The 11,481-nt window shown below is 43.2% G+C and overlaps 1 pseudogene; it reads left to right on the plus strand.

Annotated features, from left to right (window-relative positions):
* The first annotated feature begins 895 nt into the window (after positions 1-895).
* On the plus strand, positions 896-2,405 carry LOC117348503 (annotated as a pseudogene).
* Positions 2,406-11,481: the final 9,076 nt, after the last annotated feature.

Raw genomic sequence — 11,481 nt, forward strand, 5'->3', positions numbered from 1 at the left:
TCACTAATTCAGATTAGGTGCCTAGATTGATCTAAGTACTTGAATCAGGGCCTTAGTGCTGATCTTTTTCAGCTCCCGTATGTGCTGCAAAGGGAGTATACAAGGGGAGGAGCGTGGGAATACTCCAACTGTATGGCTACTATAAGTACTCGCACCTCAAGGGGGCATCCGTTAAAAATCAAGGGTGGGAGATTTCACGGTGACACTAGGAAGTACTTCTTCAACGAAAGGGTGGTTGATCATTGGAATAATCTTCCACTTCAGGTAATTGAGGCCAGCAACGTGCTCGATTTTAAGAAAAAAAATGGGATCAGCATGTGGGTTCACTTCAAGGAAGTGCTTAGGGGGGAGGGTTCTTAGAGTGGGCAGACTTGTTGGGCCGATGGCCCTTTTCTGCCATATATTCTATGTTTCTAATCACACAAATTATGCTAGGATTCGATGAAAGAAACAGACACCTACCTTCCTTCCTTTATAGAACAGGTTTCTACTGCCCTAGGCACTTTTGATGGAGAAAAGTAAGAAGGACAGAAATGAGGATCTTCTGAGCTCCTAGAGAAACTAGTCTTTCTGTAAAAGACCTTCAAATTGGGGACATCTGAAGTGGACAGCAGAGAAGACATATTCAAGGTCTGAACATATTTGAAGAGAAATGTAATTAATTTGCTATATAAGTAATCACTAAGGGCTAGCTAAACAACAGCGTAACTAGGCCCCGTTGCATATGGAACCTGTGGAAAATACTTAATTCGCACAGCTTCAATGGCTTAGAGACTGCATGTTTTGATGTGGTACTGCGTTTGAGTATATAATATCTAGCCCTAATGTAAACATATACCTAAACTGATTCTTTATCAATTCTTTCTTTCTTTTTAGTTCACATTGAGATAAGCAGATGGCGGAGCCAAATCAAACCTCAATAACTGTATTTCTTCTCCTGGGATTCACTAATGTTTCATACCTAAAGACTGTGCTGTTTGTGCTGTTTTTGTGGACATATTTTGTGACCCTTTTTGAAAACCTTGGCATCATCCTACTGATCCAGCTGAACCCTCACTTTCACACCCCTGTGTACTTTTTTCTCACTCACCTGGCCTTTGTTGGCCTTGGTTGCTCCTCTACCATTATTCCAAAAACAATCGTCAACTTTCTGTCTGAGAAAAATACCATTTCATACTTGGGTTAGAAACATAGAATATGACGGCAGAAAAGGGCTATAGCCCATCAAGTCTGCCCACTCTAATGACCCACCCCCCATGACTTTACTCCCTTAGAGATCCCACGTGAATGTCCCATTTTCTCTTAAAATCTGACACGCTGCTGGCCTCAATCACCTGCAGAGGTAGACTGTTCCAATGATCGACCACCCTCTCTGTGAAGAAGTATTTCCTGGAATCACCACGAAATTTCCCTCCCCTGATTTTCAGCGGATGCCCTCTGGTGGTCGAAGGACCTATAGGACAGAAGATATCATCTTCCACCTCGATACGGCCCGTAACATATTTGAACGTCTCAATCATGTCCCCCCTCTCTCTTCGTTCCTCTAGTGAGTACAGCTGCAATTTATTTAGCCTTTCTTCATACGTGAGATCCCTGAGCCCCGAGACCATCCTGGTGGCCATTCGCTGAACCGACTCAATTCGCCGCACATCTTTCCAGTAGTGTGGTCTTCAGAATTGAACACAATACTCCAAATGAGGTCTCACCATGGATCTGTACAGTGGCATTATCACTTCAGGGTTGTGCAGCACAGTTGTATTTTTTTGTTGCATTTGCCTGCGCAGACAATTTCGTCCTGGCAGTGATGGCGTACGATCAATATGTTGCTCTATTCAGTCATTATGACTAGAAGACTCTGCATTCAGCTGGTGGTCTTTTGTTACTTTACAAGTTTTGTGTATTCCCTCATACAGACAGGTACAACCTTCCAATTATTCTTCTGCAGTTCCAATCAGCTTAACCATTTTTTCTGTGTCTTTCCCCCACTGATGAAACTCTCTTGCACCGATACACACATAAATGAGATTGTGCTTTCTTTCTTTGTTGCCTCTGTAACATTTTCCTCAATTTTTATAATACTTGTATCCTATACTTCCATCTTCTTCACCATTCTGAGAATGCGCTCTAAAGAGGGAAGACGCAAAGCCTTCGCAACCTGTGGCTCCCATTTGACTAGTGTCACATTGTTCTATGGGACAGTTCTCTTCATGTATTTAAGACCAACTTCAAGTTATTCCTTGGAACAGGATATGGTTGTTTCTATATTTTACACCGTGGTAATTCCCATGTTAAACCCTCTGATATACAGCCTGAGAAGCCAGGAAGTCAAAGATGCTGTTAGGAAAATAATTTCTAGAAGTAGATTTTCAAAACTTCTTTGCATTAAGACTATCCATGCTGGATAACCTGTCATTATCCCTATCCTTTTAATATCTGCTTTTCTCTACAAAATAATCCCCTCCTTTACAAAGCCACGCTGGCGTTTTTAGCGCCGGCTGCTGCGGTAACAGCTCCAATGCTCATAGAATTCCTATGAGCATCTGAGCCGTTACCATGGCGGCCGGCACTAAAAGTGCCAGTGCGGCTTTGTAAAAGGAGGGGGTAAGTAAATTAATTAATTTGTAAATTCGTATCACTACAGCAGTTCACTCTCTCTCTATATTCTTAGAGCATTATTTGGGGAGTTGCTCTTTTTGAAAAAGCTCTCGGTTTTGTCTTTTTATTTTGTATTGCTTTTTCAGTTTTTAGTTCTCCAGGGAATTATATTATGCAGAGTGTAATTCTTCAGCTGAAGGGAGATATGACTGAAGTCTACAAAATTCTGAGTGGATCGATTTTTGACTTCATCAGAAATGACAACGACTAGGGGATACTCTATGAAATTACAGGGAAATACTTATAACACCAATAGGAGGAAATATTTTTTCTCAGAGACTGTGATAAGAGCAGTTAACTTAACTGGTTTTAAGAGAGGTTTGGACAATTTCCTGGAGGAAAAGTCCATAATCAGCTATTGAGACAGACTGCTTGCCCTAGGTCAGTCGGTAGCATGGAATGTTGTTACTATTTAGATGCGAGGAGGGACATAATCAAAACTGTGCCTGTCTGAGGTTGGACGTTTTGTGCACGATGTCCACATACTCAGCAGGAAAAATGACCATTTTCAAAGCTGCCAAAGGTCTGTCTTTTATTATTGAAAATGAGCTAGGTATAAGTTTTGGACCTTAAGATGTCTACCTTTTTTGCCCATTTTCAAAAATAAAAACGTCCACACGAAAAACATACAAAAGCAAGTTTTGTAGATGTACCCACCAACTATCTTGTCTGATCGCGGCACAAGGAATCCCCGTCAGCTGAGCTAATTTCGGGGATTCCTGGCGACTCAGCTGATAGGGATTCCCCCCTGCCAGGATCATCTGAGCCACAGAGCCCTATACCCCTCCTGATGACATCCCCCACATCCTCCTGACCATCGTCTTCCCCTCTCTCTCTCTCTTCCCCACTTCCATCCACCATCATCTGTCTTCCTCTCTCCGGAGCATCCTGGGGCTCTGATTGGCCCATGTTGTTTAATGCCCCTCCCATAGAAAGAGCCTTATACGACCTTGGTCAATCAGAGCTCCTGGCTGTACCGGGAAGGGGCCCAAGGATCTGATTGACCCGGACACCGAAAGCCCCTCCTATGGACTGCCTGAGCCAATCAGAGCCTTAGACCCTTCCCAGTACATCCGAGAAGGAGCCTGAGGCTCTGATTGGCCCAGGTTGTATAAGGCCCCTATGGGAGGGGCCAGAGTTCCAGGCACCTCCCCAGTGGCCAGAGTGAATAGGCATCCCTATGGTCATTCATCTAATTAAATGGACGGGGGAGAGGGGTTGGAGGCGGGTGGGAGGGTGTGTGTGTGATGCAGTGGGAGATAATGGACATCTCTCCCACGGCAGGGAGGGTGTTGGGTGGCAGTGGGAGAGAATGGGCATCTCTCCCGCTGCTGTGGGGGGAGGGGGGAGTTTCACTTGGCAGCAGGAGAGAGTGGGCATCTCTCCCACTGCAGAGGAGGGTGTTGTGTGGCAGTGGAAAGAATGGGCATCTCTCCTGCTGCTGTGGGAGGGGGTGTTGGCTGGCAGCAGGAGAGATTGACCATCTCTCCCACTGTTATGTTTTTGTTGGGGGGGTTTCTTTCTGCATTTTTTCTGTGCATATGCCCATCGTTATTGCCAGCGATGAGCAGATGCAAATTTAGCAAGTCTTCACTACTCTCCACCAACCTCATTTACATAAGCATTTTTTGGGAGAATGATTCACTTTATTTAATTCGCTACCAGAACAGCTGCAATAGCAGCTTATCATTTTTTAAAGAATATAGGCCCTAGTGTTTTATAAATTACTTGTTTAAGTGAGAGCCCCACCCATTTCTTGTACATATTCTGTCCCTGTCTAAGCCCCCTTGCATTTATAAACTTTGGGAGGAATTCAATAAATGGCAGCCAAATTAGGCACCAGATGATCCATGCTGACAGTGTTCTGCAAAAGACGCTCTGTGCAGAGTACTTAGGGCCTGATTCTATAAACATGGTACTCCTCATGGTTGTCAATTAAGTGCTATGTGTCCTAGATGCCAGCAGATTAGGCCAGGTTTTATCTGGCCTAATTTCCTGGCACTTACCTCAGAGGCCTACCGGCGCCTAAGTCAACCATGCCTATTTTTCTCCCCTAACCATATTTACTTTTCAGGTAGGCATCGTAGAGCAGCTTAACTTAGTCGTTGCTAGGTGCTGCGTGGCATTCCATGTGCAGCCTTAATTGCTATTTTTTTAATCATTTTTTAATTGTGTGGTCAATTACCAACCATTTAATCAGATTAAAAAACAACTTAGATGAAGATTTAAGTTAGGCACACTCCGTTCACGTACCATCCAATCAAAGAAGTCAAACAGAAAAAAACTATACGATGGTCTCCTAGCCACACAAGCAGCGAAACTCAACAACCAAATCTCCAATCTACTAATTATGACCCCAGACTACAAAACATTCAGAAAAGAAATGAAGACTCTACTCTTCAAGAAATTCCTGCAAACAACTTAATACCACTAGCTCCTTCCCACTTCCCAATACCTCCCGATTCCCTAAAGCAACCTCATCTACTCCATATCTCCTCTAGAAACCACCAGATATCTTCTTCATGTAATACCTTTGTTGCAATTCTTTTGTAATCTGCCTTGACCTGCAAGGCAATGGCGGAATAGAAATCTCTATTGGAATGGAATGTAGGCACCTCTTATAGAATCAGATTTTATAAATGGTGCAGAAAACATCTCAGAGGATGAGGTTGAAGGTAACTGATGTAGGAGCATTTATCTGGATCAATTATGGAATAGGGTTTAACTGGGCAGGGGAAGATAGTTGCTAGCATGTTCATGCCTAGGGCTCTTTTTACAAAGCCGCAGCAGTGATTCCCCCACAGCAAATGCACTGAAGCCCATTTAATCACTTGGAGAAAAGGAAAAGAAAGAGTGGACCTTTTCAGTATCAGTCCGATGTTTGACCTCCGCAAATGCAGACATAGGGCTCCATTTACTAAGGTACGCTAGCATTTTTAGCACACGCCAAGAACTAACGCAAGGGTTGGGAGGGGGGAGTGTTTCTATTAGAGGGTTTATGATCTTACAATTAATAATGGGCTTAGAGGGAGGGTGGGGGGAGGGTTGCTTTTATGTTTATAAAGTATACTGATAAGATGTTCAAGTGGTCTATTTAATATTGTTAATATGAATTTTGTACACTTGATGAAAGCTTAAAAATGAATAAAGAATTTAAAAAGAAAAAATAACTAACGCAAGCTCAATGGTGGCGTTAGCGTCTAGCATGTGCTAAAACCGCTAGCACAGCTAGTAAAAGGAGCCCATAGTTATTACTACAACAAGAAATTTGATCACAAAAACCTCAACAGAATCACCCTACATTTGCATCTAAGTTACTATTGTTATTTCTAATAATTTCTATAGTGCTACAATCTATTCAGGACATAAAAATAGGAGAAATAAGGGATTAGGAAGTACATTTATTTGGGGAATGATTAAAATAACAGGCAGATAAGGGGTTATGAATTAAAAGCAGCCTCAGAAAGGTCAGCTTTTAGCTTGGATTTGAATAGGTTGGATGTTTTGGGCAGGACGTTCACAAATCCAGGAGAAAAAAATGTCCATTTTCAAAGCTGCCAGATATCTCTCTTTTATTTTTGAAAATGACCTAGGTTTAAGTTTTGGTCTTTAGGACATCTATCTTTTTTGGCCATTTTCAAAAATAAAAATGTCCCCATGAAAAATACACAAAAGCAAGTTTTGTAGATATATCCAACTATCTTGTCTGATTGCGACGACAAAAATGGTTAAGGGACTGGAGGACTTGCTGTACAGTCAGAAATTAGAGAAACTGGCCCTCTTCTCCCTTGAAAAGAGGAGACTGAGAAGGGACATGATCGAAACATTCAAGATAATAAAGGGAATAGACTTAGCAGATAGACAGATTGTTCACCTTCTCCAAGGTAGGGAGAACGAGAGGGCACCCACTAAAGTTGAAAGCAATATAACAAAGTTTGCGGATGATACAAAACTATGTCGGGTGGTTGGCTCTTTACGGGACTGCGAGGATCTCCAGAAGTATCTAAACCAGCTGGAAGCTTGGGCGAGAAAGTGGCAGATGAATTTTAACACGGACAAATGTAAGGTGATGCATCTAGGAAAGAACAACAAAGAACATGAGTATAAGATGTTGGGGGTGACATTAGCCAAATGCGAACAAGAAAGGGATTTGGGGGTACTGATAGACAGAACCCTAAAGCCTTCGGCTCAATGCGCGGCGGCGGCTAAGAAAGCAAACAGGATGTTGGGCATGATTAAGAAGGGGATCACGAGTAGATCGGAAGAGGTCATAATGCCACTTTACAGAGCAATGGTCAGACCTCACTTGGAATACTGTTTCCAGCACTGGTCTCCATACCTTAAGAAGGATATAGCTCTGCTGGAGAAGGTGCAGAGGCGAGCCACGAAACTAGTCAAAGGTATGGAAAAATTGAGCTACAAAGAACGCCTAAGAAAACTGGGACTATTCACCCTCGAGAAGAGAAGATTGCGAGGGGATTTGATAGAGACTTTTAAAATATTAAAAGGATTTGACAAAATAGACCAGGAAACAGCATTACTAACATTTTCAGAGGTGACACGGACACGGGGTCATAGCCTAAAACTGAGTGGCAGCAGGTTTAGGACAAATGTTAGGAAGTTCTGTTTCACACAGAGAGTGGTTGGCGCTTGGAATGCTCTCCTGGAGGAGGTTGTGGCGGAGACTACTGTTCCGAGTTTCAAGCGCAAGTTGGACGCACATCTTCTTGAAAATCATATTGAAGGATACGAGAAATCCGGGTCTCCTAAAAGGTGTACTTAAATGGGCCACCGTGTGTGCGGATCGCCGGACAAGATGGACCTCGGTCTGATCCGGTGAAGGCATTTCTTATGTTCTTAAGTAAGGAAGTTCTTCTTCACCCAGAGAGTGGTAGAAAACTGGAAAGCTCTTCCGGAGGCTGTTATAGGGGAAAACACCCTCCAGGGATTCAAGACAAAGTTGGACAAGTTCCTGCTAAACTGGAACGTACGCAGGTAAGGCTAGTCTCAGTTGGGGAACTGGTCTTTGACCTAAGGGCCGCCGCATGAGCGGACTCCTGTGCAAGATGGACCACTGGTCTGACCCAGCAGCGGCAATTCTTATGTTCTTATCCCCATCAGCTGAGCCGGTTTTGGAGATTCCTGCCAGCTCAGCTGATGGGAATTCCCCCTGCCAGGATCAGCCTGAGCTGCAGAGCCCTATACCCCTCAATATCCTTCTGACATCCCCCAACATTTCTGGACCCTCCTACATCACCTAACATCATGGAATACCCAACACCACCCGACCTCATGGAACACCCCCTCACATCACTGATACCACTGTACCTTTCACTGGAAAATCAGCAGGATGGAAGCCCACATGCTGCGTGCTGAGAATGCCTATAGGGCTGTGTGCCGAGAATGACAGGCCTTCCCCCTCCCAATGCATCTTAGGCCCCTCCCACTGCATCCCAAGATGCATTGGGAGGGGGAAGGCCCATCAGCAGAAGAGGTGTTGGATCATTAATGAGTATTGGAGTACCTGGAGTATTGTGTTCAGTTTTGGAGGCCGCATCTGGTGAAGGATATAAAAAGATGAAGCAGTCCAGAGAAAGGCGATGAAAATGGTAAGAGATCTGAACCAAAAGAAGTATGAGAAGAGACTGGAAGACCTAAATATATACGGAGGAGAGGAGGGACAGGGGAGATATGATATAGACGTTTAAATACTTGAAAGGTATTAATATAGAACCAAATCTTTTCCAGAGAAGAAAAAAATGGTAAAACTAGAGGGCATAATTTGAGGTTACAAGAAGGAAGACTTAGGAGCAATGTTAAGAAATTCTTTTTATAGGAGAGGGTGGTAGATGCCTGGAATGTCCTCCCTAGGAAAGTGGTGGAGAGGAAACTGATGATGGAATTTTAAAAAATGTGGATTAAAATAGAGGATCTCTAATTAGAAAACGAAGGATGTAAATTAAAGAACTAAGGCCGGTATTGGATAGATGTTAAAAAGAACAGAACGTTGAGGCACATCACTTGTAACATTCCTTTCCTCAGAGCGATCTCCATTGATTATTACCCTCTGTTGCCTTTCACTCAACTAGTTCTTGACCCAGCCCATTACTTTGGGACCCATCCCGAGGGCACTCAGTTTATTTATAAGCTGTTTGTGCGGAACACTGTCAAAGGCTTTGCTAAAATCTACATACACCATATCTAGCACACTCCCTCTATCCAATTCTTTGGTCACCCAGACAAAGAAATTGATTAGATTTGTCCGACAAGACCTACCTCGTGAATCCATGTTGCCTCTGGTCCTGTAATCCACAGGATTCCAGAAATTTCATCATTCTCCATTTTAAAAGTGTTTCCATTAATTTGCTTACCATAGAACTCAGACATATCAGCCTGTAATTCCCTACTTCTTCCTTACTTCCATTTTTGTGGAGAGGGACTATATCTACCTTTCTCCAGTCCTCCGGTACCACTCCCGACTCTAGAGACTCATTTAAAAAGTCAGTCAGCGAGCCAACAGAACTTCCCTATGTTCCTTCACTGTCTTGTCTGTTTAGATTGTGAGCTCTTTCGAGCAGGGACTGTTTTCTTCTTCTTTGTGACTCTGTGCAGTGCTGCGTGCATCTGGTAGCGCTATAGAAATAATAATTAGTAGTAGTAGTTTTGCCCACTACATTTCCACTTTTTCCAGACGTACCCATCCAGACAATTCCTTGACGTACTCCCCCTTCTGAATAAAGTTAGTTTTTTTAAAGTCTAGAACCTTTGCTTTTGAATGAGCCCTCTCTATACCCATCTTAGCATTAAACCGTACCATGCAGTGATCACTGGATGCCAGATGATCACCCACTGTAACATCAGAAACACTGTCCCCGTTTGTAAGCACTAAGTCCAGTATGACCCCATCCCACGTGGGTTCCATTACCAACTGCTGGAACAGTTCTCCTTGTAGAAGACCCCGCAATAGGGATACCCCAATCAATATCTGGCATGTTAAAATCATCTATTAGTAAAACTTCCCCCTTTTTAGATATATTGTGAATGTCTACTATTAAATCTCTGTCCACTTCTTTCATCTGTAAATGTAAATATATTACCATTCCCTCTTTCCAAATTGGTCCACAATGCCACTTCCTTGCCCTGCAGATCCTGCCATTGTGTGGCTTTAATATGATCTTTAACATATAACGCTACTCCCCCTCTTTTTCTTCCTATCCTGTCTTTCCTGAATAGATTATAGGCCAGTATAACTACTTCTTAGTCATGGTTCTCCGTGATTGCCACTATATCCAACTCATTTTCTTCAATCACAGCTTCTAGATCCAGAATCTTGTCTCCCATACTTTGAGCATCAGTATATACTGCTTTCCAGACATTGCCCCCTTTTCCCATCCGTGTAGAGGTATTCAGTGATTTACTTACCTGGGGGCTTTGATCACCTTGCCCCACCACTTCTAGTTTAAAGTCTTCTAGTTTAAAGCCCTCTAGTTAAAGCCTGCTGCTGAAGACGCTTTTTCCCTTCTTTGACAGATGCGCACCATCCCTGCTCAGCAGCCCTTGGAAAATAATCCCATGGTCCAGGTAGACACAATGCTCTAGACAACACCATCCACGTAGCCATGCATTGATCTCCAGGATGCATAAGAACATAAGAATAGCCTTACTGGATTAGACCAATGGTTCATCAAGCCAAGTAGCCTGTTCTCATGGTGGCCAATCCAGGTCACTAGTACCTGGCCAACACCCAAGGAGTAGCAATATTCCAAGCTACCGATCCAGGGCAAGCAGTGGCTTCCCCCATGTCTTTCTCAATAACAGACTATGGACTTTTCCTCCAGGAACTTGTCCAAACCTTTCTTAAAACCATCTATGCTATCTGCTCTTACCACAACCTCTGGCAACGGGTTCCAGAGCTTAACTATTCTCTGAATGAAAAAAAATTTCCTCCAATTGGTTTTAAAAGTATTTCCCTGTAACTTAATCGAGTGTCCCCTAGTCTTTGTAATTTTGGATGGAGTGAAAAATTGATCCACTTGTACACTCAGGATTTTGTAGACTTCAATCATATCTCCCCTCAGCTGTCTCTTTTCCAAGCTGAAGAGCCCTAACCATTTGTCTTTCCTCATACGAGAGGAGTTCCTTCCCCTTTACCATCTTTATCGCTCTTCTTTGAACCTTTTCTAGCACTACTATATCTTTCTTGAGATAAGGAGACTAGAATTGAATGCAATACTCCAGATGAGGTCGCACCATGGAGCGATACAGGGGCATAATAACATTCTTAGTCTTGTTAACCATCCCTTTTTTAATAATTCCTAGCATCCTGTTTGATTTATTGGCCGCTGCCACACATTGGACGGAAGGTTTCGTCGTATTGTCTATAATGATACCCAGATCCTTTTCTTGGGCGCTAATCCCCAAGGTGGACCCTAGCATCCAGTAACTGTGATTCAGGTTATTCTTCCCAATATGCATTACTTTGCATTTGTCCATATTAAATTTCATCTGCCATTTGGATGCCCAGTCTTCCAATTACCTAAGGTCCGCCTGCAATTTTTCACAATCCACATGCGTTTTAACAACTCTGAACAGAGGAATTCAGGGGGGGGGGCTGTTGCTTGCCAGCAGGAGACATTGAGCATCCCGCTATTGTGTGTGGGGGGGTTCTGTTTATTCTGCGCATGTGCTCATCCCTGTAGCCGGCAATGGGCACATGCAAATTTAGCGAGTCTTCGCTATTCTCTGCCAACCTCATTTGCATGAGCGTTTTTTGGAAAATGACTCACTTTTTTACAGTCACTACTATAATGAGTACGATTAGCAGCC

Source organism: Geotrypetes seraphini, chromosome 14 (assembly GCF_902459505.1).
Source record: "Geotrypetes seraphini chromosome 14, aGeoSer1.1, whole genome shotgun sequence".
NCBI classification, from domain to species: domain Eukaryota; kingdom Metazoa; phylum Chordata; class Amphibia; order Gymnophiona; family Dermophiidae; genus Geotrypetes; species Geotrypetes seraphini.